Source organism: Oncorhynchus mykiss, chromosome 9 (assembly GCF_057628025.1).
Source record: "Oncorhynchus mykiss isolate SJ-2025 chromosome 9, ASM5762802v1, whole genome shotgun sequence".
In the NCBI taxonomy this organism is placed as follows: Eukaryota; Metazoa; Chordata; class Actinopteri; order Salmoniformes; family Salmonidae; genus Oncorhynchus; species Oncorhynchus mykiss.
This window is the reverse complement of record NC_143030.1, coordinates 46,050,007-46,073,396: the sequence shown is the minus strand read 5'-3', so window position 1 is coordinate 46,073,396 and position 23,390 is coordinate 46,050,007. Positions and strand designations below refer to the sequence as shown.

The 23,390-nt window shown below is 40.6% G+C and overlaps 1 protein-coding gene and 1 long non-coding RNA gene across 4 annotated transcripts in view; one reads left to right on the top strand and one right to left on the bottom strand.

The window, feature by feature from the left end:
* LOC110532095 (helicase ARIP4) overlaps positions 1–23,390 on the top strand; it is a 71,359-nt gene that overhangs the window by 9,568 nt on the left and 38,401 nt on the right. The window lies entirely within an intron of this gene.
* On the bottom strand, positions 1,771–10,817 carry LOC149981228 (uncharacterized). The gene is made up of 3 exons (XR_016483279.1): positions 9,782–10,817; positions 9,354–9,415; positions 1,771–2,988 (listed from the first exon to the last, which is right to left on the bottom strand). It is a non-coding gene; the product is annotated as an uncharacterized LOC149981228 (long non-coding RNA).

The window sequence follows — 23,390 nt, the reverse complement described above, 5'->3', positions numbered from 1 at the left end:
ACTGTGCCCTGGACTGTATACTGTACTGTAGTCGGGAACTAGGCCCATTTCAATGTTCACTACTGGATTTCCTTTTTGTGTTTTTATAAGGACAAGCAGGAACAGGGCATTCAACCTACGCTGACGTGCATGCCGAACTGTGTGTGCATCTTTGTTTAAGCATATCTCATAAAACTTTACTTGTAAATAACAGCGGCATTAGCCAGCTCTTATGTAAGTCAGCTTATGCAAGCAGCTGTCTTTCGTTTCAGTGGCCTCCTTAAGTATTCCCCCCCCCCCCTTCACTTTCTTGCCTTCGCAGATGAAAAAATGCCTTTCACTCCCTCTCTTTCTCTTTTGGTGGAAGAGAGTTGCAACCATTGTGTTGAAGTGGCTTAGGCAACACGACACGTACAAAATTAACTCGACAAACCCTGGCCCCCCCCCCACCCCCCGACCACCACCACCCTAAGGGACATGGTAGACACACAGAGGTGTGTGACATCTCACGTTTTGTGTGTGTGTGGCCTTTATCTCAACGTGTGTGTTTATTTGTGTGAGGAAGTGACGAAGAAACTGTAGCGAGATTCTATGGCTGTGACAATACCAGTATCTCAAATTTTTTTTCTCCCCCAAGGCGAAAATGAAAACATGAGGCAGATCAAACTCTTTGGTCCTTTTTAAAAACATGCATTTGTAAAATATTGTGTGCTATAGCTTGTAAAATACACTGAGCGTACAAAACAGCAGGAACACCTGCTCTTTCCATTACAGACTGACCAGGTGAATCCGGGTGAAAGCTAGGATCCCTTATTGATGTCACTTGTTGATGCCACTAAAAACAGTGTAGATGAAAGGGAGGAGACATGTTAAGCTTATAGAAATTGAAACCTGCATGGTGTATGTGTGCCATTCAGAGGGTGAATGGGCAAGACAAAATATTTAAGTGCCTTTGAACGGAGTATGGAAGTAGGTGCCAGGTGCACTGTTTTGAGTGTGTCAAGAACTGCAATGCTGCTGGGTTTTTTAACGCTGAACAGTTCCCGTGTGTATCATGAATGGTCCACTGCCCAAAGGACATCTAGCAAACTTGACACAACTGTGGAATACTTTTGACACCTTGTAGAGTCCATGCCCCGACTAATTGATGCTGTTCTAAGGGCAGCCCTATGCGACACCTCTCGCTTCCTGTTTCCAGCCTGGTGGCCTTGTCCCCCATGACCTTCAGTCCGGCTGTTTGGCTCTGTCCTGAGGGTGCTGCGGTCTTGTCTGGACTCTGGCGCTGTCCTGAGGGTGCTGGGGGCTGGGCTCGTATCCTTCTGAGCCCATGTCTGTGGTGTCCCTTGACCCTGCGTTACCTCATCTAGAATCTAGATGATGTTGGGTGGCCCTATTTTAGCAGGGTTTAGTCTATGTACTCCCCTCCCTCATTTGTCATGTGGGTTTTGAGGACACGAGACAACCAGACCTCAACCCCTCCCCCGACCCGTCCCAGGTGGTCTCCATTGCTGCCGGGGATTCATTCAGGAGGAGGATACAATGCATGTTTGAAATGTCATAACTCCTTAGATTAGATTAACTTTATTACTTTATTATCCCACCAGGGGGAAATTCGTTTGGTCATGTGCTTAAAAGACAAACACAGAATGGTACACAATAAAATTGATATGAAAAGTGCAATGGGTTACATATTTACAGTGGATGTTCAATACACACTCCCTTCAAACCAATCAATAGTCTTTGCTACGTCTTTCCATTATACAGCCTAATGGCTGAAAGTCCCTGTATCTATTTGTTTCTTTTCAATAAGTATTTCCCCCCCCAGTCAGGCTGCGGTTGCTTTGGGTTCATTTAAGAGGAAGTCGGTACTGTCCTTTTTAGAATTATCCTTCCGTAGAATGTTTGTCATGTTTTTGGAGTATGAGATTTGTGTACTGGCTGTTGGCCGACTCTTGGCCTATGCCATTTATCTTGCCCGCTGTTTTTATGTGTTGCTGCAGTTTGGTCTTGCACATAACAGGCCAAATGATAGGACACTCTCCAGGACAGATTTGTAAAACATCTGCAAGATATGGCGATCAACATTGCAATAGATCAGTTTAGGCTTGGGCGGTATCCAGATTGTAATGCCATCATAACGACCTTGTGCTATAGCGGGATATTTGGTAATACTGACACTGAACACAACGGGCGCTATTTTCAAACCCCACTGAGCTTTTGTAATCTGAAGGTTAGCATTGCTAACAAGTACACGGAGAGTCCCCATAGAGAATGCTAACGAGGCTCTGGCCTAAAAATGCTACTCAGTTTTCTGCATGCACAAAACAAACATTTGACAGCAAGGCTCTTGATCCTGAAGGGGATTCTCTGCTGTTAACAAGCAAAGCTGGATTTTGGAAGAAGCTAACCACTTAGCTAGATAGCTAACAAGCTACTAAATTAGCAAACCAATTGTGCAACTGCAGAACATTTAGCACATTTTAAACAGTTAATATTTATAAGAAATCTACCTGTCAAACATTTAGTTGTGAATTCCATACGGTAACTAGATCACCTGGTGCGAGCTGCACAACAGTGAGTTACTCACAAGTCTCCTGTCTCATTGTGTGCTTGAAAACAAACGCCACATGACTGGGCACTACCAGTAAGCTTCATAATGAAAAATTGTGACATGTAAAATGAAGACAGCGATCTACTTTATCTTCCACCGTATTGCACAAGTTGACTACAGGTATTTACTTAAAAAGTAGATGCAAATATTCAAATTTATTTATAAAAGCTTGACAGTATTGAAAACCATTCTGTGTTTTTTTTTGTGTTTTTTTTCAAAATACCCCGGTATACAGTATAATGCCCAAACCTTGTTCAGGTTGTGCAAAAATAACATTCTCTGTTGTTGTGTTTTCTTTGAATTTCAGTTTCTCAATTCCCAGGTATGTGGTCACTCCATTGACTGGTTTCCCCCGTTGATCTTCGTGAGGGGTAGTGCAGTTTTTTTCCCCCCATACTCTACATGGAGAAAGAGACACTTATATTATACACTTGCCATATATTTCTATACAATCGTTTCACAAACCAAGGTCATGTACCGGTGAATAGGGCTTGTTGTGTCTCTTGTCTGAAAAGGCAGCTCCTCTCCCTGTACAATTGAAACAGTGACCCGACCCCTTCCTGGGAAGCTAACAAGGTCATTGTTAACCTTCCAATTAGCTTGCTCTTTTGTTACGGATAATTCCTCCATTGCTATCCTCTTCCCACCAACCATAATTTTCTTCCTTGAATTCAAGTCTCTATAGCTGGAAGTTGTGTTCTATGAGCTACTTAGCATCTGTGTTTCAGAAAGTTCCTTAAAAGCTCTTTGCTCACGGTTGTGTCGGCTAACCTGACATTGAAGCTGGGTTGGATCACGATGATATGCACTGCATTGGCACAGAAAAAGGCTGTGAGTGATGTGAATTTAATTTCACCAAGCTGAGTGATGAGCTCGAAAATGCATCATGAGAGCTTTGCCTCTCAGGAATAGGCTGCTGCCAGCGTCTTTCATTCTGCTGTTTGACTCTTCCCAGGGATCCACAACTCTGACAAGTCTTCCCTCTAGTCTGTTTGTGTTTTACATCTTTTGTGTGTGTGTGTGTGTATCCGGGCTGCTTCTTTGTCTACAGTATTTCTTTGACAAAACAGCAGCACGATTCATCAGTGAAAACCCCACAGGAGGAGTTGTGTGGAAAGGAAGAAAGATGAGGGTTTCTTTCCCTCTATAGTTGTTTTTATCAAAAGGAGCCTAAAGCAAAATCTGCTAGCCTGATTGCCAGGCCTGTATGCTTTAGCTAAGTCCTAAATGAAAAACATTTGTTGATGCTAGCCATTAGGATAGCCTATGTGATCTGGCTTGACAACAAATACAACAGAGTTGGCTAAATCACAAATAGGTTTTTGACTAACTGTAACCCAAGTTAGTGCAATGTTTCTCATCCAGGCCCTCTGGTATCATTAAGATGTCAATTGAAGACTAACTCCTGCACTATAGTGTACACCTGGGGTCTATAACAGATCGATCGTGAGCTACCAGCCCACCTATGAGTAGCTCGCCAAACAAATCGGAAAGTACATTCAATTTTAGCCTTCAGAACCGTAGCTAATACGGCACATACCTCACTCGCTGGATGCACAATTAAAGGGGAATTTAGTTCCTCTATGAACAATTATAATTTTGAGTGAAACCCCCTCCCCCCCCCAAAAAAAATCTAAAAGTGAGAATATCATTTGGGAAAATATCAACCAGAATTTGGGGGAAAAGATCACATTTTACAGGGCCCCCTTTAGAGTTGTTTATGAACCATTATTTTTAACATGTGTATTGGCAGAAAATGTAGGGCACTACTTTCTCTTGGACGCTAAGGACCTGGGGAAGAGTTGCAGGGGAGTGGTGAAGAGCAGAATATTCCTAATTGAAAGCTAAAAACAAATGACTAGCTCTCATGCTAGAAAAGGTTGGATATCCCTGGTATACACAGTGTACATGGATAAACATAGGGCCCTATAAAATCTGGAATAAAGACATTTATAACAGAATTCAACAATATAAAAAATATGTAGAAAAAAAGGAATAAGGGAAGCGCTGCTAAGGTACACAATAGTAGATTTTGGTAGACAGAAGGTGCTCTTTGGTAAAAGGGGTAAATTGGTCATCAAAAAGAGGCGGACCAAGGCAAGGCACTCTTCATATAATGAATTAAAATCCCATTATCTGTATGGCATGTTCAATGGAAACAAAGTTGAACCATTTTTACTTTGTTTCTGTTGAATATAAAAATATGCATTGAACTTAATAGGACATTTTTATTAAATCATTGAGCTTATTAGAAAATGTAATTGTTTTCCCAAGAGAATCATAAGACATGAACAAAATGTGTTTTGTATTTTCATGCAACTTTCTGTAACTGCACAGGAATAGCCCTGTCTCTGTGTATGTGGGCGGCACACACGCAGGTCTACACTTTGTGTAGCTGGTAGCGATTATGCTAATAGTAACCTTCTGGTAGAGATGGAAAGGCTTTCCCAGAAATATTCTCAATGAAATGTTAACTACAAAGTAGCTGGCAGAATGAAATCATGATTATTTGCATCAATCCAGTGGCCATTTGTTTTGCAAACTTTGCAATCACACGAGCGCTACGGCAACACCGGGTGACTACACCCAAAAATGGAAAATTCTTCCATTTTTCCCAGACTTAAAAAATGGTCTCCTGATGTGGTTTAAACATTATTGCGGACTTAGAAAAACAACAAAATTGGATGTTCTATATAAAAAAATAAGTGTGATTTAAGAGCCCTATAAAAACAGTACACCCTTTAATGTAACTGGGGTTGTATTGTATGTATCCCAGTGTTTCTGTGAGGTAGGAAAGCCCTTAGACATGATTAGACTCACTGTGTCTACAGGTCTGGTCCTGTCAGTAAACAGTGTATCGTAATCCAACCCTGACACATTGTTAGCCTTGGCATATACTTCTAGCTCTGCCTCTCTCTGCTGCCCAGTTATGCAAAGACTGTTAATTGCATTACATCACAAGGAGTGATGTATTGTTTTTCCATTACATAAGGCCAAGTCAGTGTAGTTTAAGATGAGGGAGGACAGTTTATTTTTAAAAAAATTTTTTTTGTATGTTTGGCCTTATTTCTATTACAGCATATTGGATGACTCATTCATATTCCATTCACCCAGCTCAATGTAACAGTGATAGGTTTAGGCTACTATATGATACTCAAATTTTCCCTATACCCATCATGAGGTTTCAACAACCAAGCCTATGAATGAAAGTTTACAATGTAGGTGGAAACAGGTGGAGACACATATTTCAGGCGACAGACACATGGACAGACAGTGACATTCAATACCACCTTACATACTCTTGCCTGCATCTAGATTGTTATAGGGTGTAATCATTAGTCCAACAGTTGCAAACAAGAGTTTCTATTGGACAAATTCAGATGTTTATCCACGTTTTTGTTCTGTTTTGCGTCCATCTAAACTTTTTTTCAACAGAATCGGCGGAATGAATACACACCCCTGATCACGCGTAGACACAGTTCACTTTCATAGCAACAACGTTATTCTATTGGTCTGTTTGTCGTTCTGTGCGAGGAAAAAAATAGCCTATTCCAAACAGACTCTGAGACAGTTGTGGGGTGATATCCCAAAAGAATACAACCAGTAGGCCAATACGCTATAAAAAGCAATGAGTCTTATGCATCGGATCAGAACGTTTAGCTTAAAATGTTGATATACTATTTCTTCACATTATAAGCGCAGTAATGCATACAAGGCAGTAAGCTATGCGCAAATGTTTGTTCCACAATGCAATTAGCGGGAAACACTGTTGTAAAAAGTGGTTTCTTGTGACAGAGATTAAAATATCTGTTAAAAATGTTGAGGGGATATGTATAGATGCAACAACTAGCATAGGTTGCTAATATGACTGGGAGTGTGCCTTTGGCTACTAGACAATGAAAGATAGTTGATTTGAAAACCAATAGAACCAGAGAGAAATATGTTACTGGTTTTAATGTCATATGGAAGTCTCTTTATAAAATTGCCTTTATGTTTCCATGGATTTTAATTTGACGCAAGGTAAGACATGCCTCGTAATGTAAAACTTTTAGGTTCAAACAATTAAGTATGTGTTTTCAAAATACGTACTGCCTCCAGCTCATTGTAAAGTGGTGTGTGTGACGCGCTGAAGCCTGCCTACCGTTGCCTATATGCACTTGAATAGCGAATGGGAAGCGCGCTTCAATTACCTGTTGAAATTAAAATGGTAGCTATTTTTAATCGTGGCCTTAAACAGTTAACACGCGGTTGCGCTTAGAATTGTTACGCAATGATTATAAAAGCACGCTTCATTCCAGCAGCAACAAATGAGCAGTTTGAGAAGCTCTGGCAACAGCTCTCTTGCGCCATCTGACATATTTTCCGTTTACAAGCCGTTTAAGCATGACCGGTCAAGTGTATTTCCATTGACTGGTATTTCCATCAATGACTAGGAAAAAAAATATATAGATATTTTACAAAAGGATTTTCTTTCTTCTCCCGGACAATTGGCCGGCTCCCTGGTGTGTGTGTGCTTTGAATAGTGCAGTGTTGCCAACTCCTCAGTAAAGAAAGTAGCCATTGGCTGTCCTAAAAGTCGCTAAATGACGCCATCGTCTAATTTGCATAATTGACCATGTAATTGTGATGGACGCTGTAGGTCGTGAGAGAGACAAAAAGTGAGTAAAAAACACCCTAAATATGCTTAGAACTACAAATGAACTTTAGGCATTCTTTTTAAAAATGTTATGTCACAATTCCAACGCTCCTCCTTTATCCAGGCTTGGGACCGGCAAAAGTGACCCAAAAGAGACACTCTGGCGGAGTTACTTAGTTTAGTTTTCTTAATTTGGTTTGATTTTTAACCTTATGGGTCCACTTAGGAGCCTACAACAAGCAACAGTAAAACATGAACATTTTTAACCATAACATATTTTTTTTTTTTTTTTTTTTGTATACAATCTAAATGGACCAAAAAAAGACAATAGAAAAAAACTGTCAATGGCAATGTGAGAAAATTATGGTAACTAGTCTGGCCCTAATTCAGGTTAAAAAAAAATGTAAGTAAGCCAGGGTGGGATAAGCCAGCGGCGGCTTCCCGCATACGCAATTAATTTGCAGTCTGGACGCGGAGGTGTGAACATCTCCTGCTCTGACTGCAGCTGGGAGGGATTGCTGCGTGAGGACTGGGCCGCATGTGAGGGTTTTGGGACGGGGGTGGGGCCCACAGCAGCACCTGCTGCTTGTTGAGAATAGTAAGAACGATAGTGCTTTCATGTCAGTCTCCAATAACACCAGAAAAAGTCACTAGATTTGTCACTAGTCGCTATTTTGAAAATGTGTTGCTAGAGGGGTCTGAATACTCGCTAAATATAGCAACAAAGTCGCTAAGTTGGCAACACTGAATAAGTGGAAGGGAAGGAGGGGTCCTCTCTGCACCTTTTTGAATTTATCTAGGCAAGTCCGTTAACCTCTCTAGGGTAACCTCTCTGGCCAACATCCAGAGAGTTTGCAGAGCGCCAAATACAGAAATACTCGTTTTAAAAATTCAGAAAATATACAACTATTTTACATAGGTTTAAAGATGAACTTCTTGTGAATCCAACCACTGTGTCAGATTTCAAAAATGCTTTACGGCGACAGCATACCTTACAATTATTTGAGAACATAGCCCAGCAGACAAATCATTACAAACAGTAACCAGCCAAGTAGAAGAGTAACACAAGTCAGAAATAGAGAGAGAATTAATCACTTACCTTTGATCTTCATATGTTTGCACTCAGAAGACATTCATTTATTCAATAAATGTTCCTTTTGTTCGATAAAGTGTCTCTTTATATCCAAAAATCTCATTTTCTTTCACGTGTTTTCTTCAGTAATCCACAGGCTCAAACACAATCACAACAGGCAGACAAAAAATCCAATTTGTATTTGTAAAGTTCATAGAAACATGTCAAACGATGTTAATATTCAATCCTCAGGTTGTTTTTAGCCTAAATAATTGATAATATTTCAACCGGACAATAACGTTGTTAATATAAAAGGTAAACAAGAAAGGCACTCTCAGCCGCGCGCATGAAAAAGCTCTGACACGGCAGGGTCCACTCATTCAGACTGCTCTTACTCCCTCATTTTTCAGAATACGAGCCTGAAACCATTTCTAAAGACTTGACATCTAGTGGAAGGCATAGGAACTGCAATTTGAGTCCTAAGTCAATGGATACTGTAATGGCATTGAATAGAAAACTACAACAAACAAAAAATTCTACTTCCTGAATGGATTTTTCTCAGGTCTTTCCCTGCGAAATCAGTTCTGTTATACTCACAGACATTATTTTAACAGTTTTGGAAACTTTAGTGTGTTTTCTATCCAAATCTACTAATTATATGCATGTCCTATCTTCTGGGCCTGAGTAGAAGGCAGTTTAATGTGGGCATGCTTTTCATCCAAAATTGCAAATGTTGCCCCCTACCCTACAGAAGTTAACCTTTCTGATCTCCCCATCCCGGATCCGGGTTCGTGAATACAGACTCAAGCTCATTACCATAACGCAACGTTAACTATTCATGAAAATCGCAAATGAAATGAAATAAATATGCTAGCTCTCAAGCTTAGCCTTTTGTTAACAACACTGTCATCTCAGATTTTCAAAATATGCTTCTCAACCATTGCAAAACAAGCATTTGTGTAACAGTATTGATGGCTAACGTAGCATTTAGCATTAGCATTCAGCTGGCAACATTTACACAAAAAAACAGAAAAGCATTCAAAAAAATCATTTACCTTTGAAGAACTTCAGATGTTTTCAATGAGGAGACTCTCAGATAGCAAATGTTCAGTTTTTCCTGAAAGATTATTTGTTTAGGACAAATAGCTCCGTTTTCTGCGTCACGTTTAGCTATGAAAAAACCCCTGTATCCAGGATTGTGTAAATCTATCAGCAAGCTCATTAGCATAACACAACGTTAACTATTTATGAAAATCGCAAATGAAATGAAATAAATATGCCATCTCTCAAGCTTAGCCTTTTGTAAACAACACTCATCTCAGATTTTCAAAATATGCTTCTCAACCATAGGAAAACAATAATTTGTGTAAAAGTAGCTAGCTAGAGTTAGCATTTCGCGTTAGCATTTAGCGTTAGCATTAGCGTTAGCATCCAGCACGCAACATTAACAAAAACATAAAAGCCTTCAAATAAAATCATTTACCTTTGAAGAACTTCTGATGTTTTCAATGAGGATACTCTCAGTTAGATAGCAGATGCTCAGTTTTTCCAAAAAGATTCCTTGTGTATTAGAAATAGCTCCGTTTTATACATCACATTTGGCTACCAAAAAAAATCCATAAATTCAGTCCTCAAAACGCAAACTTTTTTCCAAATTAACTCCATAATATCGACTGAACATGGCAAACGTTGTTTAGAATCAATCATCAAGGTGTTTTTCACATATCTCTTCATTGATACATCGTTCTTGGACACATGCTTTCTCCCCTGAATCAAATGGTAAAGTAGAAGCAGCTGGCAATTGCGCACCGAATTCGACGCAGGACACCAGGCGGACACTTGGAAAATGTAGTCTCTTATGGTCAATCTTCCAATGATATGCCTACAAATACGTCACAATGCTGCTAAGACCTTGGGCGAACGACAGAAAGTGTAGGCTCATTCGTTGCGCAATCACAGCCATATAAGGAGAGAATGGAAAACAGAGCTTCAGAAATTCTGCTAATTCCTGGGTGATGCATCATCTTGGTTTCGCCTGTAGAATGAGTTCTGGGGCACTTACAGACAAAATCTTTGCAGATTCTGAAACTTCAGAGTGTTTTCTTTCCAAAAGAATATGCATAGTCGAGCATCTTTTCGTGACAAAATATCGCGCTTAAAACGGGAACGTTTTTTATCCAAAAATGAAATAGCGCCCCTAGAGCTCTAACAGGTTAAGAACAAATGCATTATTTACAGTGACAGCCTACCAAGAGGCAAAAGGCCTCCTGTGGGGATAGGGCTGGGATAAAAAAAATATGTAGGACAGAACACATGACGAGACACCACAACACTATATAAAGAGAGACCTAAGATTACAACATAGCATGGTAGCAGCACAAACAGTTCAAACATTGTTAGACACAGACAACAAAGAGCAAAAAAGGTAGAGACAATACATCACGCAAAATACTCCCAAGTGTCAGTAAGAGTGTCCATGATTTGAGTCTCTGACTGAAGAGATGGAGATAAAACTATCCAGTTTGAGTGTTTTGTTGCAGCTTGTTCTAGCTGCAGCAAACTGAAAAGAGGAGTGGCCCAGGGATGTGTGCGCTTTGGGGACCTTTAACAGAATGTGGCAGAACGGGTGTGTGTGTGTGAAGGATGAGACATGCAGTAGTAATCTCAGACAGGGGAGAGTGAGGCCTAGGAGTGTTTTTATAAATAAGCATTAACCAGTGGGTCTTGCGTCAGGTATACAGAGATGGCCAGTTTACAGAGAAGTATAGAGTGCAGTGATGTATCCTATAAGGAGCATTGGTGGAAAATCGGATTGCCAAATGGTAAAGTACATCAAGCAGCTCGAGTGCACCCTTACCTGCTGATCTCCGTAATCTAGCATGGGTAGGAGGGTCATCTGAATCAGGGTTAGTTTATCAGCTGGGGTGAAAGAGGAGCGATTACCATCGATGAAAGTCTAGATTTTAACGTTGGCCTGCAGCTTGGATATGTGCTGACAAAAGGACAGTGTAACGTCTAGCCATACTCCCAAATACTTGTATGATGTAACTTGCTCCTCAGGCTCTAGGTAGTAGTCACACCAGTGGGGAGAGGGGCATTCTTCTTACCAAATCACATTACCTTGGTTTTTGCAATGTTTAAAACAAGGTTAAGGGCAGAGAAAGTTGTGACAGTCAAAGATTTGTTGTAGAGCATTTCACACAAAATCCGGGGAGAGGCCAGCTGAGTACAAGACTGTATCTGCATATACATGGAGAGAGCTTCCTACTGCCTGAGCTATGTTTTTGATGCTAGGGTTGAAGTGACACATCCATAAACTGAGCATTAACCAGATTGCAAACCAGAGAGAATACTATAGACATCAAGAAAGCCAGTCAGTTGATTGTCAAGTTTTTCCAACACTTGATAAACAGGGCAAGATAGAAATTGGCCTTTAAATAAAGGATGCAACATGACTGCCTTTCAAGCGATGGGAACAAGTTGGGAACAGGTTAAAAAGGAGAAACAGGTTAAAAAGGAGAGACAGGTTAAAAAGGTGGTAGATGAGGATGATAGATAGGGGCTGCAGCCTTAAAGATGAAGAAAGGATCTAAACTAGGGATGCACCGATATGCATAAATAAATACAGGTATTTTATCAACCAGCACATTTGAGTTCAGCCATAATATTTGTTCTATATCTTTTCAGGGGGATGAAATTGAAATTGTCTATTCTATTCTATCTATAATTCTATTCTTGTTTGAAAAAGAGAGCTACTTTGAAAAAGTATCATTTTCAATTAATTGAAAATGAGACGTGCCTTTTTGCCTTTGTGCAGATTGCCATATTTTAAACAGTGGATGAGCTTTTCTTAGTAATCTACTTGAGAACCATTTAGGTTTAGTGCTTTTATATTTAATAATCTCAACCCACCCAATTCATATCCATTATATAAATTTAGCAAAAAAAGAAACATCCCTTTTTCAGGACCCTGTCTTTCAAAGATATTTAGATTTTTACGAATTAACCTCACAGATCTTCATTGTAAAGGGTTTAAACACGGTTTTCCATGCTTGTTCAATAAACCATTAACAATTAATGACCTGTGGAACGGTCATTAAGACACTTAACAGCTTACAGACAGTAGGCAATTAAGGTCACAATTATGAAAACTTAGGACACTAAAGGCCTTTCTACTGACTATGGAAAAACACCAAAAGAAAGATGCCCAGGTCTCTGCTCATCTGCGTGAACGTGCCTTAGGCATGCTGCAAGGAGGCATGAGGACTGCAGATGTGGCCAGGGCAATAAATTGCAATGTCCATACTGTCACCGCAGTGGCAGACCACATGTAACAACACCTGCGCAGGATTGGTACAGCCGAACATCACACCTGCAAAACAGGTACAGAATGGCAACAACAACTGCCAGAGTTACACCAGGAATGCACAATCCCTCCATCAGTGCACCGACTGTCCACAATAGGCAGAGAGAGGTTGGACTGAGGGCTTGTAGGCCTGTCGTAAGGCAGATCCTCACCAGACATCACCGGCAACAATGTCGCCTATGAGCACAAACCCACCATCGCTGGACCAGACAGGACTGGCAAGTCTCGGTTTTGTCTCATCATGGGTGATGGTCGGATTTGCGTTTATCGTCGAAAGAATGAGCGTTACACCGAGGCCTGCACTCTGGAGCGGGATCAATTTCGAGGTGGAGGGTCAGTCATGGCCTGGGGCGTCACAGCATTGCAGGCAATCTCAACGCTGTGCGTTACAGTGAAGACATCCTCCTCCCTCAAGTGGTACCCTTCCTGCAGGCTCATCTTGAGATGATCCTCCAGCATGACAATGCCACCACACACAGGACGAGCAGTATGGCTGATTTCCTGCAAGACAGGAATATCAGTGTTCTGCCATTGCCAGCAAAGAGGCCGGATCTCAATCCCATTGAGCACGTCTGGGACCTGTTGGATCGGAGAGTGAGGGCTAGATCCATACAATACTTTTTTGCCCCACTGTATTTACCTCCATGGTTGCAGGATATTGTCTATTTTTATAAGTTTTCTATTGAAATTCATTGTAGAGAGAATATTATATATTTTGCGACATGAATACCAAGTATGTCTACTTCACCATCAGCCCATTTATAGGTAAACTGCAGGGTAATGTACAAGTTGTATTTTTTTTAAAGATTCAATACGTAATATTGTACACTTATCATAATTAGGTTTTAGTCCAGAGAATACAGAAAAGTTATCTATATCTTCAATGAGACATTGCAGGGTTCTAGCTTGCGGACTTAATATAAAACTTGAGTCATCGGCATATATGGACACCTTTGTTTTTAAAGCCTTGGCTTTCTAATACTATGTTGATATTGTCTCTGATTCATAGCTAGCATTTCAATGGCCATAACAAATAGATATTGTGACAGTGGACACCCTTGTTTAAATCCTCTTGACAATTCAAAACTCTGAGAAGTTGTCATTATTTACTATTTTACACCTGGGGTTGCTATACATTATTTTTACCCATTTTATAAGAGAATTACCGAAATTTGAAAAAATCCGGCCATTTTATAAATAAAATCCAGTCCTACTTTATCAAATGCCTTTTCAAAATCCCATATAAATACCAGGCCTGGCTTCTTAGATGTTTCATGATGTTCTATTATTTCTAGTAGTTGTCGTATATTATCTCCAATGTATCGTCCATGTAAAAAAACCTGTCTGATCAGGATGAACAATACCTGGTAAAACCCTTTTTAATTGAGTGTTATGTATTTTGCTAGTATTTTTGATTCACAAGTTCACAACATTGAAGTGTAAGGGGCCTCCAGTTTTTTAGATTTGCTATCTGGGTCTTGTTTTAATAGAGAAATCAGACCTTCCTGCTGAGTACCTGGCAGACTACCATTTCTATAGCAGTAGTTAAAACAATCTAACAAGAGCTTTTAGTATATCAAAAAAAGCTTGATATACCTCTACCGGTATGCCATCAAGCCCTGGGGTTTTTCCAGACTGAAAGGATTTAATAGCCTCAGTTATTCCTCTGTAATTTGGCCTTCACACGGATCTTTTTTATTTGGAAAGAATTCCTTACCGTAATCTTCATTCAGTGGGAGAGGATGAGACGGAAAAGATAACATCTGCCTAAAATAATTAGCTTCCTCTTTTTAAAATGTCATTCGGCGAATCATAGACGACTCCATCTTCAGTAAATTTTCTGCAAAAGAAAATTGTTAGCATTCCTGTATTGGAGATTCAGGAGGAATTTTGTGCATATTTCTCCATATTCCATCAGTTTGCTTTATTTTTGTAATAGATTACATTAGATCGTTCTTGAATAAGTTCCTCAAGTTCTTAGAGGAAAAACAAACTTATTTTGTATCTCTGTAGTATTGTTTTTATTGCAATCTTCCTGTACTATTAGTTCATGGCTTTCCCTTGTTGGTCTTGTCTCTTTAGCCAGAAACTGCATTTTTATATATTATTGATGAATATTGAATTGAATGACCTCTGAAGGTGTGACATTTTTGGGCTGATTTAAAAAATAAAAAAATGGTCGATTTTTGGCTGATATCCGATATTTTCCATGCCCTCAAAAAAACGATACCATTAAGCAATATTTAAAACTTTTGCTGACTTTTAAGCATTCTAGTACAGTTTATAGTTACACACACACACACTGATCAAAAATATATATTTTTGGCATTTACGTATGTCCCCATTACCAGTAAAGCATAATTCAATCACTTACTTGCTGTGCTGTTTCATTGTTAATTTCTTTAGTCTCAACCAGGTTTTCATTCATACATGTCAATCAGTAAAGTTTTAGTTCTGTCTGTCCGTGCCGCTCTTCCTCGGTGCGCACAACAGCAAAGTGTGTTAACTTCTTCGATATAGGGGGCGCTCTTTTTAAATTTTTGGATAAAAAAACGTTCCCGTTTCCCCGGAACTAATGCTACAGGTGAAACCAAGATGACATTTCATACAGGAAATGCCCCAGATTTTGAATGTGCTGTGTTCCAATGTCTCCTTATATGGCTGTGAACGCGCCAGGAATGAGCCTACATTCTGTCGTTTCCCCAAGGTGTCTGCAGCATTGTGACGTATTTGTAGGCATATCATTGGAAGATTGACCATAAGAGACTACATTTACCAGGTGCCCGCTTGGTGTCCTCCGTCAAAATTATTGCTTAATCTCCAGCTGCGTGCATTTTTCCATTTGGCTCAGAGGAGAAACCAAACTGCCACGAATGATTTATCATCGAATAGATATGTGAAAAACACCTTGAGGATTGATTCTAAACAACGTTTGCCATGTTTCTGTCGATATTATGGAGTTAATTTGGAAAAACGTTTGGCGTTGTAATGACTGAATTTTCAGGGTTTTTTCTTAGCCAAATGTGATGAACCAAACGGAGCGATTTCTCCTACACAAATAATCTTTTTGGAAAAACTGAACATTTGCTATCTAACTGAGAGTCTCCTCATTGAAAACATCCGAAGTTCTTCAAAGGTAAATTATTTTATTTGAATGCTTTTCTTGTTTTTGTGAAAATGTTGCCTGCTGAATGCTAGGCTTAATGCTATGCTAGCTATCAATACTCTTACACAAATGCTTGTGTAGCTATGGTTGAAAAGCATATTTTGAAAATCTGAGATGACAGTGTTGTTAACAAAAGGCTAAGCTTGTGAGCCAATATATTTATTTCATTTCATTTGCGATTTTCATGAATAGTCATGAATAAATTTGCAAATACTGTGCCAAATCATATGTGAAGAATGCAACAAAGATGCAGAATCATCTGGCCAAGAGCATAAAGTTCCTTCAGCGCTCACAACCTCTGACAAAACTCCCTCTACTTCTATTTGAGGTGAAAATTATGGATCAGACACCTTATCGATAGCAAGCAGAATTTTTGGGGGACTCAATAGAGAAACGTAGTTGGAGAAATGCTGATGAATGTCTTGCTCGATCTGTGTATGCAACTGGTTCACCTCTGATGCTCACAGGCAATGTGTATTGGAAGAGATTTCTGAATGTTCTTCGCCCAGCATACACCCCTCCAACCTGACATGCTTTACCTACTCATTTGCTAGATGCAGAGTTCAAGTGAAGGTCCAGCAAATCATAGAGAAAGCAGACTGTATTGCAATCATCTCTGATGGTTGGTCGACTGTTTGTGGGCAAGGAATAATTAACTACATCATCTCCACCCCTCAACCAGTATTCTACAAGAGCACAGACACAAGGGACAACAGACACACCGGTCTCTACATTGCAGATGAGCTGCAGTCATCAATGACCTTGGACCACATAATGTATTTGTACTGGTGACAGACAATGCTGCGAACATGAAGGCTGCTTTGTCTAAAGTGGAGGAGTCCTACCCTCACATCACACCCATTGGCTGTGCTGCTCATGCATTGAATCTGCTCCTCAAGGACATCATGTCACTGAAAGCAATGGATATACTCTACAAGAGAGCCAAGGAAATGGTTAGGTATGTGATGGGTCATCAAGTTATAGCAGCAATCTACTTCACCAAGCAAAGTGAGAAGAATAAGAGCACCACATTGAAGCTGCCCCAGCAACACCTGTTGGGATGGTGTTGTCATCATGCTTGACAGTCTCATGGAGGGGAAGGAGTCTCCAAGAAATGGCCATATCACAGTCTCCTGATATGGACAGCCCCATCAAAAATATCCTCCTGGATGATGTATTTTGGGAGAGAATGGTAAGCAGCCTGAAACTCCTGAAACCTATAGCAGTAGCCATTGCACGTAGAGGGGGACAATGCCATCCTGTCTGATGTTCAGACTCTGCTTGTAGATGTAAGAGAAGAAACCTGTACTGTCCTGCCCACTTCGCTGTTGCTCCAAGCAGAGGAAACTGCAGTTCTGAAATGCGATGGATTACTCAATATTCCCTTTTGTTGTTCAGTGAAATCATTCCATGTGAAGAGTCAACTCATTTAATTAAAGTTCAATTCGTAACTACATTTTTTTCTATTGGAAGGATTTAATCATTTGCAATTGTCTACTTAGAAACAGAAACCTTTTACCTTATCATATCTCCATATATGGCAAATATATCCAATGCAAAAAACATCTACATTTAAATGGTATTACTATTAATTTGCATATGTTTCCGTTAATTCCCATTAATTCCCACGGAAAGTTTCCACCTCTGAATATTCCCCCAAATGTTCAACCCTAGCCATGACAGAGGGTATCATGTCTGCTGCAGACACAGTTGATGAGCTTATTTCTCCAGTCAGTTGTTCGAATGGATCTAGGAGTGTGTTCATGTTTCAAACATGTTCTCAAATGTCATTGAAATGGCAGCAGTGGTATGAGAACCAGCACATTCCTGAGCTTGCAATCAAGCTTTCCTCAGTACGAAATACTCGGCGACCCACTGTGCTGTCAGACTCTGCATGCTCGTGGGGCTGACATCACTGGTCCAAATATCAGTCATGAAGCTAAATGCAGTGACACCCATAGCAAGTAGCTCATGGATGTGCGTTTCAACAATACTGTGTAACTCCGATAGGGCAACATCTGAAAAATACAGCCTACTTGGTAGAGTGTACCTGTGCTCGACCAGTCGGCAAAAGCGAACATCATCCACGACAGAGAACGGTTGATTGTCAAGGGCAACGAATTCCATTATCTTGGCGTTAATGTTTTTCGCCTGTGAGTTCTTGCTGAAATGTTCTTGCTCTTTCAAATGACTGCTCGACTTCAACTTGTTTCGTTGTTGGCTTATTATTTTTCTGCTTTAGTTCTGTGTAGCTCTAGTTCTGTGTTACATTTTTAGCTAATATCAGCCAATACCGATATATCATGCATCCCTAAACTAAACCATCTGACCTAGCTATTTTTGGGGGGCCATGTTTAAGGAGCTCTTTTAGCACCTCAGAATCAGTGACCACCTCCAGGAAGAAACTGTGGAGCAGGGAAGGGGAAAAAAGAGGGAGGAGCATCAGGGTTAGTTGCATTAGAAGGGCTGGGAGATGAGGAAATGTTGCTGGCAAGGAGGCATGGCTGTGTCTGTTATCCTGACTTAATGAAGTGTTGATTAAAGAGCTCAGCCATACGCTCCTTGTCAATAACAACAAAACATCAACATTAAGGGACATGGGCAGCTGTGAGGAGGAGGGTTTATTCTACAGGTCTTTCAACATTTTCCAGAACTTCTTGGGGTTAGACCCACAGAGAGAGAACTGCTCCTTAAAGTAACACACTTTGGCCTTCCAGATAGCCTGAGTGCACTTATTTCTCATTTTGCCTGAACAAGAGCCAGTCAAAAAACAGTGATCACTAAGGTCATTACAGAAAACACCGGACTGATGCTTATCAGGATTATTGTGGGACTGATAATAATCTGAGAGAGATTTAAGAAGTCACATTGTTTTAAGACTTGGTCAGGGGGTTTAAGCATGTCCCAGTATAGGTCACCTAGCAGGACAAATTCAGACTTAGTGTAAGAGGCCAGGAGAGAGCTTAGGGCGGGTATGGTACAGGCCGGTGCTGATAGTGGATGATAACACCCAGCAACAGTCAACAAAGAGCTATCTGAAGGCTTAATTCTTAAAAACAGCTAATTAAATTATGTAAGCAGCAAGGAGGCAGCCAGAGAGACTGGTAGTACTGAGACTGAAGAGGGGGAAATGAGAATCAGGAGGAATCAGTGGTGCTGGAGATTAAGTTCAGAGGAGAGTGGGGGTGGCTGATCACCGGAGGGTCCTCCGAACCACTGGTGAGAGAAAAGGGGGTGGAATGAGAGAGGGAAAGATGGAGGAAGCGAAGAGGTGTTGGAGGAGAGAAGGGCGGAGGGAGGAGAGAAGGGGGGGAGAGATGGAGAAAAAATAAAGAGAACAGGGTTGGGGTATGAATGATGATGATGATCCCCTGCACCTTACTTCTGATCCACCCTCTTGGAAAGTCCACCATGTTCCCCTGATGAAACCCAGGGAATCCTCAGTGACTGTTGTATTGGAAACATTGAAGATGGGAGGAGATGTTTGGTTGTTGATATAGGCATGTGTGATAATGAAGTCAATGTTTTATGTAGAGCCCGGTCTATATGTTTTTTGGGGGGGTCCGATCAGTGCTTGACTTGGTCTAAAATAAGTGCCGGTACTCATTTTGGATGCTGGTACTGTTTTATATTTTGGTGCAGTAACTGCACAATACTTTTGAGATAAAATATTATGAGAGGTCCAGGAACTCGATCAGTAGAAAATTTGAGGTGTCGGTACTCTGTTCCGGTGAGCTCCTGCCAAAGTCAAGCACTGGGTCCAATTCTAATTTTTGGGGTGGGAACAACTTACAGATACCAATATATCTGCCGATATACTGTTTTACAGTGGGGGAAATGGAAGTGTAATTTTTCCACAAATTCTCAAATTGCCATACACAAGCAATTTTCCAAGAAATACAGTGCCTTGCAAAAGTATTCATCCCCCTTGGCGGTTTTCTTATTTTGTTGCATTACAACCTGTAATTTAAATGGATTTTTATTTGGATTTCATGTAAACATACACAAAATAAGCCAAATTGCTGAAGTGAAATGAAAAAAATTATGTTTCAATTTTCTTCACAAAATGGAAAAGTGGTGCGTGCATACAGTGGGGCAAAAAAGTATTTAGTCAGCCACCAGTTGTGCAAGTTCTCCCACTTAAGATGAGAGGCCTGTAATTTTCATCATAGGTACACTTCAACTATGACAGACAAAATGAGAGAAAAAAAATCCAGAAAATCACATTGTAGGATTTTTAATGAATTTATTTGCAAATTATGGTGGAAAATAAGTATTTGGTCACCTACAAACAAGCAAGATTTCTGGCTCTCACAGACCTGTAACTTCTTCTTTAAGAGGCTCCTCTGTCCTCCACTTGTTACCTGTATTAATGGCACCTGTTTGAACTTGTTATCAGTATAAAAGACACCTGTCCACAACCTCAGTCACACTCCAAACTCCACTATGGCCAAGACCAAAGAGCTGTCAAAGGACACCAGAAACAAAATTGTAGACCTGCACCAGGCTGGGAAGACTGAATCTGCAATAGGTAAGCAGCTTGGTTTGAAGAAATCAACTGTGGGAGCAATTATTAGGAAATGGAAGACATACAAGGCCACTGATAATCTCCCTCGATCTGGGGCTCCACGCAAGATCTCACCCCGTGGGGTCAAAATGATCACAAGAACGGTGAGCAAAAATCCCAGAACTACACGGGGGGGGACCTAGTGAATGACCTGCAGAGAGCTGGGACCAAAGTAACAAAGCCTACCATCAATAACACACTACGCCGCCGGGGACTCAAATCATGCAATGCCAGATGTGTCCCCCTGCTTAAGCCAGTACATGTCCAGGCCCGTCTGAATTTTGCTAAAAAGCATTTGGACGATCCAGAAGAAGATTGGGAGAATGTCATATAGTCAGATGAAACCAAAACTTTTTGGTAAAAACTCAACTCGTCGTGTTTGGAGGACAAAGAATGCTGAGTTGCATCCAAAGAACACCATACCTACTGTGAAGCATGGGGGTGGAAACATCATGCTTTGGGGCTGTTTTTCTGCAAAGGGACCAGGACGACTGATCAGTGTAAAGGAAAAAATGAATGGGGCCATGTGTCGTGGGATTTTGAGTGACAACCTCCTTCCATCAGCAAGGACATTGAAGATGAAACGTGGCTGGGTCTTTTAGCATGACAATGATCCCAAACACACCGCCCGGGCAACAAAGGAGTGGCTTCGTAAGAAGTATTTCAAGGTCCTGGAGTGGCCTAGCCTGTCTCCAGATCTCAACCCCATAGAAAATCTTTGGAGGGAGTTGAAAGTCTGTGTTGCCCAGCAACAGCCCCAAAACACCACTGCTCTAGAGGAGATCTGCTTGGAGGAATGGGCCAAAATACCAGCAACAGTGTGTGAAAACCTTGTGAAAGCGTTTGACCTCTGTCAATGCCAACAAAGGGTATATAACAAAGTATTGAGAAACTTTTGTTGTTGACCAAATACTTATTTTCCACCATAATTTGCAAATAAATTCATTAAAAATCCTACAATGTGATTAAAAAAAAACTATTTAAAAAAAACTTTGAACACCCCACGGAGCACCATTAAATCCATTATTAAAAAATGGAAAGAATATGGCACAACAAACTTGCGAAGTGAGGGCTGCCCACCAAAACTCACAGACCAGGCAAGGAGGGCATTAATCAGAAAGGCAACAAAGAGACCAAAGATAACCCTGAAGGAGCTGCAATGCATCACAGCGGCGATTGGAGTGTCTGTCCATAGGACCACTTTAAGCCATACACTCCACAGAGTTGGGCTTTACAGAAGAGTGGCCATAAAAAAGTAATTGCTTAAAGAAAAAAATAAGCAAACACATTTGGTGTTCGCCAAAAGGCATGTGGGAGACTCCCCAAACATCTGGAAGAAGGTACTCTGGTCAGATGAGACTAAAATTGAGCTTTTTGGCCATCAAGGAAAACGCTATGTCTGGTACAAATCCAACACCTCTTCACCCCGAGAATGTTTTTTCATTGGCAGGGACTGGGGAACTGGTCCCTGCCAGTTGGTCCCTGATGGATGGCGCTAAATACATGGAAATACTTGAGGGAGAGATTTTTTAAATTTTTTTACCTTTATTTAACCAGGCAAGTCAGTTAAGAACAAATTCTTATTTTCAATGACGGCCTAGGAACAGTGGGTTAACTGCCTGTTCAGGGGCAGAACGACAGATTTGTACCTTGTCAGCTCAGGGGTTTGAACTTGCAACCTTCCGGTTACTAGTCCAACGCTCTAACCACTAGGCTACCCTGCCGCGCCTGGGACGGAGGTTCACCTTCCAGCGGGACAATGACCCTAAGCATACTGCTAAAGCAGTACTTATCTGAGGACAGTGCCGCGGGTACAAAAGCATTACATACATTTTCCAACCAAGCAGAGGCATCACGAAAGTCAGAAATAGCGATAAAAGTCCTTCTTTATATCCCAAAAAAGTCAGTTTAGTTGGCGCGCTTGACTCAGTAATCCACCGGTATCCCTCTTTCAAAATGCATACAAATGAATCCCGAAACTTCATCCAAACAAGTCAAACAACGTTTATAATCAATTGTCAGGTACCCTAATATGTAAATAAACTATCAAATTTAAGACGGCGAATAGTATGTTCATTACCAGAGATAAATAACGATGTGCGCGCATTCTCCGACGAGCACCACAACAAAAAACAAGCCTGAAACTCTTTCTAAAGACTTGATATCTACTGGAAGCCATTGATTTCCCCATAGACGAGCATTTTAAATGTCACCTCCAAAAAAATAACAATAAATCTGGATGGATTGTCCTCGGGTTTTCGCCTGCTATATCAGTTCTGTTACTCTCAGACATTATTTTATCAGTTTTAGAAACTTTAGAGTTTTCTATCCAATACTACCAATTATATGTATATCCTAGCTTCTGGACCTGAGTAACAGGCAGTTTACTTTGGGCACCTCATTCATCCAAACTTCCGAATACTGCAACCTAAACTTAAGAAGTTAAGGGGAAACATTTAAGTCTCTTGGAATGGCCTAGTCAAAGCCCAGACCTCAATCCAATTGAGAATCTGTGGTATGACTTAAAGATACACCAGCGGAACCTCGGTGGCTAGATGTGCCAAGCTTATAGAGACATACCCCAAGAGACTTGCAGCTGTGATTGCTGCAAAAGGTGTCTCTACAAAGTATTGACTTTGGGGGGGTGAATAGTTATGCACGCTCAAGTTCTGTTTTTTTTGTGATATTTCTAGTTTTTCACAAAATATTTTGCATCTTCAAAGTGGTAGGCATGTTGTGTAAATCAAATGATACAAACTCCCGTAAAAAATCTATTTTAATTCCAGGTTGTAAGGCAAGAAAATAGGAAAAATGCCAAGGGGGTGAATACTTTCGCAAGCCACTGTATGCTTCAAATGTGGAATTCTTACATTGTGACAATACGTTTTCAGGTGGCATGAGATTCCATTTTTTTATCCTTTTATTGAATATCGGTTATCGGCAGATAGTACCAGTGAAATGATGCATCGGTCGGGCTCTAGTTTCAATGGTAT